The 7,029-nt window shown below is 35.1% G+C and overlaps 1 pseudogene; it reads right to left on the minus strand.

Moving 5' to 3' along the window:
* Positions 1-1,257: 1,257 nt before the first annotated feature.
* LOC142633721 (G-type lectin S-receptor-like serine/threonine-protein kinase RKS1) lies at positions 1,258-5,011 on the minus strand (annotated as a pseudogene).
* Between the last annotated feature and the right edge of the window lie 2,018 nt (positions 5,012-7,029).

Consider the following 7,029-nt stretch of genomic DNA (forward strand, 5'->3'; position numbering starts at 1 on the left):
GGAGCAGATAGGACAAAATAGCAAAACATGCTGTTTTGCGAGTATCTCGTGGGAAAACCTTACTCGTGAGACACTCGCGAAAACTAGCTATCACCATCTGTCATGACTCTTCGCATTCCAGTCATGTGCAAGGCACATGCATCACTTCATGGGATACTTAGTCACGAGCTACCCGCGAAAACTCTTCTGTCTTCAAATGCTTGAGTCTTCGCACTCTCTCTCTCTCTCTCTCTCTCTCTCTCTCTCTCTCTCTCTCTCTCTCTCTCTCACAACCCTTATAATAAAAATCCCACAATAAATACAGAGTATAAAATATTGAACAAAATTACAATCAAATTTGGCACAGAATTAAAGCCAACACAAAACAGTTGTAAATCACAACTTTACAATTATCAAAAGGTATCTAAATTAAAACTTTTGAATTATAATTTATCCCCAATTTTATTTGTCCATTGAAATTAAACTATCCAAAGCATATTGTCAACGTTTCTTTGTTTTAAGCTTGGCCCAATTTTCAATTTAATAAAGCACACAGACAAAAGTATTACAGGAGTTTTAACAGTATATCCTGCATTATTACCGATTTGAACACCCAATTATGAGTACATTCAAAACTCATCTCGTATAACTACATGATGCAATCAAACACCAAAGCTTGAACTCCAAAAATAAAAATCAAGAAGATGGATAATAAAGGGAGACAGGAAAAAATCACAAAGCTTAGATTCAGTCTTCTTCAGTACGCAATTCTTACTTAGATCAAGCACATTTAAATTGGTTTTTCATGAACATAGCCGATTTAAATTATTTAGTAGATTTTGGCCTTCAATTTAGTGGTGAGTAAAGTTCAAACTTTAGAAATAATCTTAGTCAATCCAAGGGTTGCAGGTGATTAGATTAGGTGAGTGTTTAACATGTGAAGCTAAACAGCAAGCACATTCCTGTCGGTTGGTTATGATGAGGATATTTACTTGAAAAATTAATAGAACTTTGTTCCAAGAGTCCTATCCATCACAGACTGCACGTTTGGCCTTTAGCTTTTTTCTTAAAATTCTTATGTTTGGCTATGACTTATTGCTTGGAGCTCAAAAACATTTCTACTGCTTACATGATTCTCTAATATATTTCAATTATTAGTATATGAGGCTTGCACTGCAGTTATAGATCTTGAAAGGTCAAGGGAGAGTACAAACCACTGAAGTAGGCTGTATTCACCAACATTTGTATTTTACTTTTGGATCAATTGGTACACGAGAAAAAAAGAAAAAGGAATTATATTTATTCTTTAATACAAAAAGGGTAAAATAAAAAATGTTAATTTGTCCCACAAATCATTATAGAAGCAATTTAGAAGCAGCTAAACTAAAATCTTTACCTTTAGCGAGCTTCAAACTCAGTTATTGTCACATCATTTATAGAATAAACCCCCCCGCCTGTGATTGATCCCAAATCATTGGTAGGTCTTCTGAAAATGAAAGCAGGTTGTTTTGGAGAAGGAAGAGTTGTTTCACAACTTAGCATGAGAAGAACTGCCAACATTGTTGGTCGATCCATTGCATCTTCTTGCACACATAAGAGCCCAATTTGAATGCATCTTACGACTTCATGGGAAACAAATGAGTCATTTATCGATGAATCAACTATATCCAAGGCTCTACCTTCTCTCCATAGTTCCCAAACCTGTATGGTTCGTAGCATTATCCACAACAGGCTGAATTATAAATGAAAATGGAAAAGATTGTTGTTTTCTGTTACTTACATGCCCTATCAATGTTAGGGAATCCTGCTTGTGATAAGAACCATTGTTCTTCTTGCCACTTACGATCTCTAACAATATGACACCAAAACTAAAGACATCTGATTTTGTTGAAAATTTCCCAAATATTGCATACTCTGGTGACATATAACCACTGCATGTGAACAGTATCAAATATAATATTAAAGTTTGCATATGCCTTTATTTTCTATATATGGCAAGTGTGCACTGTGCAATTCTCTGTGCATGCGTTTGTGTGGTACGTCCATTGCATGTGAACAGTATCAAATATAATCTTAAAGATTGCATAGGCCTTTATCAATTGTATGTGGAGAGTGTGCATGTCTCTGTGTGCAAGCACGTGTGTTTGTGAATTACTTACTATGTTCCGACAACTCTAGTTGTCTTGTCTTGAATTTGGTCCCCTTTGAATATACGAGCTATGCCAAAATCCGAAATTTTGGGATTCATCTCACCATCCAGTAAAACATTGCTGGTTTTAAGATCCCTATGAATAATTCTTAATCTTGAATCTTGATGAAGATATAGAATCCCACGAGCAATCCCAATAATAATTTCAAAGCGTTTCCTCCAATTTAGCAATGAACTTCTTGTATGATCTACAAGAAAAACTCTCTAATGTACTCAAAATTTCATCTATCTTGATTTATGTGGTTTTATGTACTTTAGATTTATAATTTGAAAATATATAAAAATAAATAAAATAAAATAATACAGATGAAGGAGATAGAATTTTTGAAAGAAAAAATACCAAAAATGAAGGAGTCCAAGCTTTTGTTGGGCATGTACTCATAAATCAGCATCCTTTCTTCCTCCTGAATGCAACAGCCAAGAAGTTTGACAAGATTCCTATGTTGAAGTTTTGCAATCAAGACAACTTCATTTTTGAATTCTTCTATTCCTTGTCCTGAATTCTTTGATAGCCTTTTTACAGCTATTTGTTGTCCATTAGATAATTGACCCTGAATTCATGATCCAAAATTAATTTTACACAAAACTATCAGTTTTAAGCAATTGATTACAATGTTTTATGTCTCTATCTGCTACTTCAGTAACATATGTCTTAGCTTATGAAACTCATTTTCAGCCATTCACACCCACACAATATGGGAATATGAAACACAGAAAAAGGGGCAAAATATCAACAATGTCATTATGAATTGTAACTGTACCTTAAAAACAGATCCAAATCCACCTTGCCCAAGTTTGTTGGTCGGAGAGAAATTGCCAGTTGCAGTAACTAAGCAACTTAGATTAAAAATTGATAAATCTGGATGTCTACTGCTGTCCTCAAGCTCATTCCCTTCCAAAGAGCCTTTAAATCCAATAAAATTTAACGATTGATTTTGCAATTTTCTCTTCAAAGTCCTAAAATATATTGACCAAAATTGCTCACTATAATTCACAATTGAGAATGTATATACCTTGCAATATATGATTGTGTGCGTGTGAACAATACAAAGCAAGCGGTTTTGTTACCTTTTCGTTTTCCTCTTCTTCATTAGACACATGTAGGCTATGAAGGATACCAGAAACAATGGCACAACAACAGTTGATATTGCAATAGCCACCTGCCTCTTGTGGCCAAGAAAACCTTCGGACTTGCTAGTGTAAGTAGCTGAAAAAATAACAATAATAAATAAATAACAACAACAAAAACAAACAAGCAAATGGTAGCATAGAAGGCTACCTAACTCAGTTGCATCCACTCGTACATTTAGATCCCACATTTCATATGTATTCTCCACAAGATCCATCAATTCACCATACCACGCTAAGCAACGGGTCCCCATCCCGTCAATATTCATGCTGATAAAAGCTGTGCAAGAGCAATTACTCAAACATGCCTGCTCAGTGCTCACACTCTGAGCTACTCATGCTCATGTCCATCCAGGCTGCATTGGATGAATCTGGACCCTTCAAACGTTTCATCATCACAAACCCCTCTTCATTCCCACACATTGACTCCTTCCTCACACACCCTTCAGAACCATTTCTGAGTGACCAATCCCTTGGAGACTTGGGTTCATAGCCTGGCAAACATGCACACTCAAACCAATTAGAATTGTTAGGAGACTCAGGACCACATTTACTAAATGCACCACACTGTGCATATTTGTCACACCGGTATTTAGGTGCAGACCAGAATTCTTTCCATTGAAGATCACCATCATTCCACACAAGTTTCTGGAACAATCCAGAGTTATCAACCACTACTCTTGAAATGATGGAGGGGTCATTAGCAAAGTAGGCATAAGATACCTCATCTTCGTTGTTTACAAAGTCATACTTAAAATCCAAAGAAACTATTGCTGCTGGTGATGATGTTTGCCATGGCCATGGACCCGACCGCCAATACAGGGTTGAACCCTTATACAAGAAGATTTGCGGAGAGCCAGTCGGATTCATCTTATGGAAGTAGTCCCCAGTTCCAGGGTCATCTTTTGACTTCCAAGATGTCAAGAACCTATCTAATCCAGTTATCCGATTCAACCCAAGCCTCATGCCCGGAAGCAAAGTGTCTGTAGGACAGTCAAAGCTTTGCCATAACACCAATTTGTTATTGCCCTGGAACAATACCAGGTTTCCTGAATCCTGAAGCTGAGCAACAGAGGAGGTTGTCCCTTGGATAGAAACATTTGTAGACCAAAGAAGACGGTTATAACTGTCATGGAGGACAAGGTTTCCAAACTGGTTGATGGAGAGAACTCCAGAGGAATCATTGATAGGATTATTCCTGTTTGCAACCCACACGACAGTTTGTTTTGTCACTTTGACATACCAAATACCAAGATACTGATAGCTGGAGTTGCCAGGGCTGAAGAAGCCTAAGGCAAAATTGTTTTCTTTGGAAATCAAAGATTGGCCATCCTTGATGGATTGGTCTGGTGTTAAAGTGTCAAGGGAAGTGCAAAATGGAAAGAAAAGAATGATCAGAATCAAAGACATAACCATTTTTAAGCATCCATGTCTGTGTTAGTGATTATTTACTTAAATAAAAAAGCAATAAATACATAAAAAATTTGGGTTGGGAAAAATATATTGATATTTGGTTTGATTGAAAGTTATGAAGCCGCCTTACCAAAAAGGAAGAGAGAGAGAGAGTCCCGGTCTCTGAATATATTTATTTTAGGACTAAGCATCCGTTCTTTCAACTTTCAAGTCAATAAGCATCACATGGCGGCATTCAAGGTATCAATTATCAGTGAAGGCTTTTGTCAACTTGAAAATGACTAGCAGATTAGATATCAAAATACTTATCTTAAATATATTTTTCTTTAGTTTTAAAAGAAAAGGTGGAAAACAAAACAGCCCATTGGATCAATATATATTGTTACATAATAGTCATCTCATTTATTGTACCATATCTCCACCGTCCGTTTCAAAATCTGCTATATACGGAAAGCAGATATAGAGAACTTCAATAAATGATTGATTTTTGGGCCTAAAAACAGATCAGTGCTAATCAAACTTCTTACGAAGATATAAGTTTCATACATAGCAATAGTCAGAAATATGAATTAAGGAATGTTTTGACTAGGTGGCTATAGAATATACCTTAGGACCCATGGTGACTTTGACAGCAACAGCAAGCTCCTCCACACCCTTTAGTATAAGACAAAGAGCCACAGGCCAAAACTCCGAATTTTATATCTTTGGCTGCATAGTTTCTTCTTCTACTCAATCCACTACCAATCTAAACCACACGACAGAGAGCGTTGTCCTTAGCAACCCACCCTTCTCTCTCAACAATCCCTCTCTCTCTCTCACGAAGCTGAAAGGTCGAATTTTTCTTCAAAAATGGAGTTGGGTTTCGTCACAAAGGGAAAGGAGTCAAAGGATACAAGCGGTCATGGGTGTTTAAACTTGGGACTTGGGATAAGTCCTGTCCCAAATTGTCTCCGAAAATCTCCGTCTTGTTTGCAGTCATTTGTTTTTTTTTTTTTTTAAACTTAATACATTTTACTAAGTTCAATTATTATATAACCAGCCTTATCGACACACGCATAATGTGACGAGGGTTATTTTTTGGATTTAGTGGTTCTATTTCATAGCAAAAAAAAAATGGTGTTTTTATTTTTTATATATTATTTTTAATTTAAAATTTAAATTTATAAGTAGATAAAGCAATTTAAAAATTAACAGGTGACTCTATTTGTTAGGTCATGTTTTAGTGAAAGTTAAAGTTGAATTTTTACTGAACTGTCATTTATTTTATCTCTATTTAAACATGTTGGAAAAATAGAATGGAGTAAATAAAAAATTGATATTTCTATATTCACTTAAAGATGTTATTAAAAGTGGTAAAAATTCTGAGTTCTTCATAAGAAAGAAAATAGATAATATATGAGTTTATATACTCATGAGTTGGACATTGGGTTGGGCTTTTGGCATATGTAGACTAGGCCTACTTGTCCAAATAATAATATTTTATTATTTTAATTTTTGAGTCAGCTAGTCTGTGCACAGCAGTTATTACTGAAATAGAGTACCTGTTCAGTAACGTATAATTGTACATAGTCCCTCATTCATAGAAACTTCTTTGAAGAAAAAACTCTTTAGTGAGAATTTTTTGTGCTTTCATTCTGTGTCAAATAAAGAGCAAGAGACATTGAGTAGTTCGCAAAGCATGACCTTGTGTGCTTCGTTTTCGTGCTATAGATCATTTTATCCTAGAAGGCAGACGTCTGTGAGTCTCAAAGCACTACAGTGATTGTGTGAGGGGCGAAATTTGCTTTAAGGAGATTGTATCAAACACAAGACTTGATCTGAATTGTTCATCCTTCACGCATTTGGTCTGTGAGTTTTTAATTATTTACATATTATATATATATATATATATATATTCAGTATTTGTTTGTTACTGTTGTCTTGTACATTTATTTGTGTTATTACTTTTTCTTAGATCTGTGTTTTGTTTATTTGCTTTATCACAAAAATAAACTGTTGAAATATACCTAACAGTTTTAAAGCAAATCTTCAAAATATATTTTAATTTATTTTTGTGATTTTTCGGTGAAAGGACTTTGTGTTTGTTGTAAAACACTAAATTGGTAATAGTAGATACTCTGCATGAAACTTGAAAACTGTCTGTGTTTATCGTGAACTTTGATTCTTTGATAACACCCGATTACGTGCTTGACTGAAATTGTGGTATAATTAGTTGATCTTGCTTTCTTCCTTTTTATATCATTATATTAGGATATTTGCCTCTTGATTTTTTGTTTGACTAGTTGTGGTCTTTACTTTTG

This window comes from Castanea sativa, chromosome 5, assembly GCF_040712315.1.
Source record: "Castanea sativa cultivar Marrone di Chiusa Pesio chromosome 5, ASM4071231v1".
Classification (NCBI taxonomy): domain Eukaryota; kingdom Viridiplantae; phylum Streptophyta; class Magnoliopsida; order Fagales; family Fagaceae; genus Castanea; species Castanea sativa.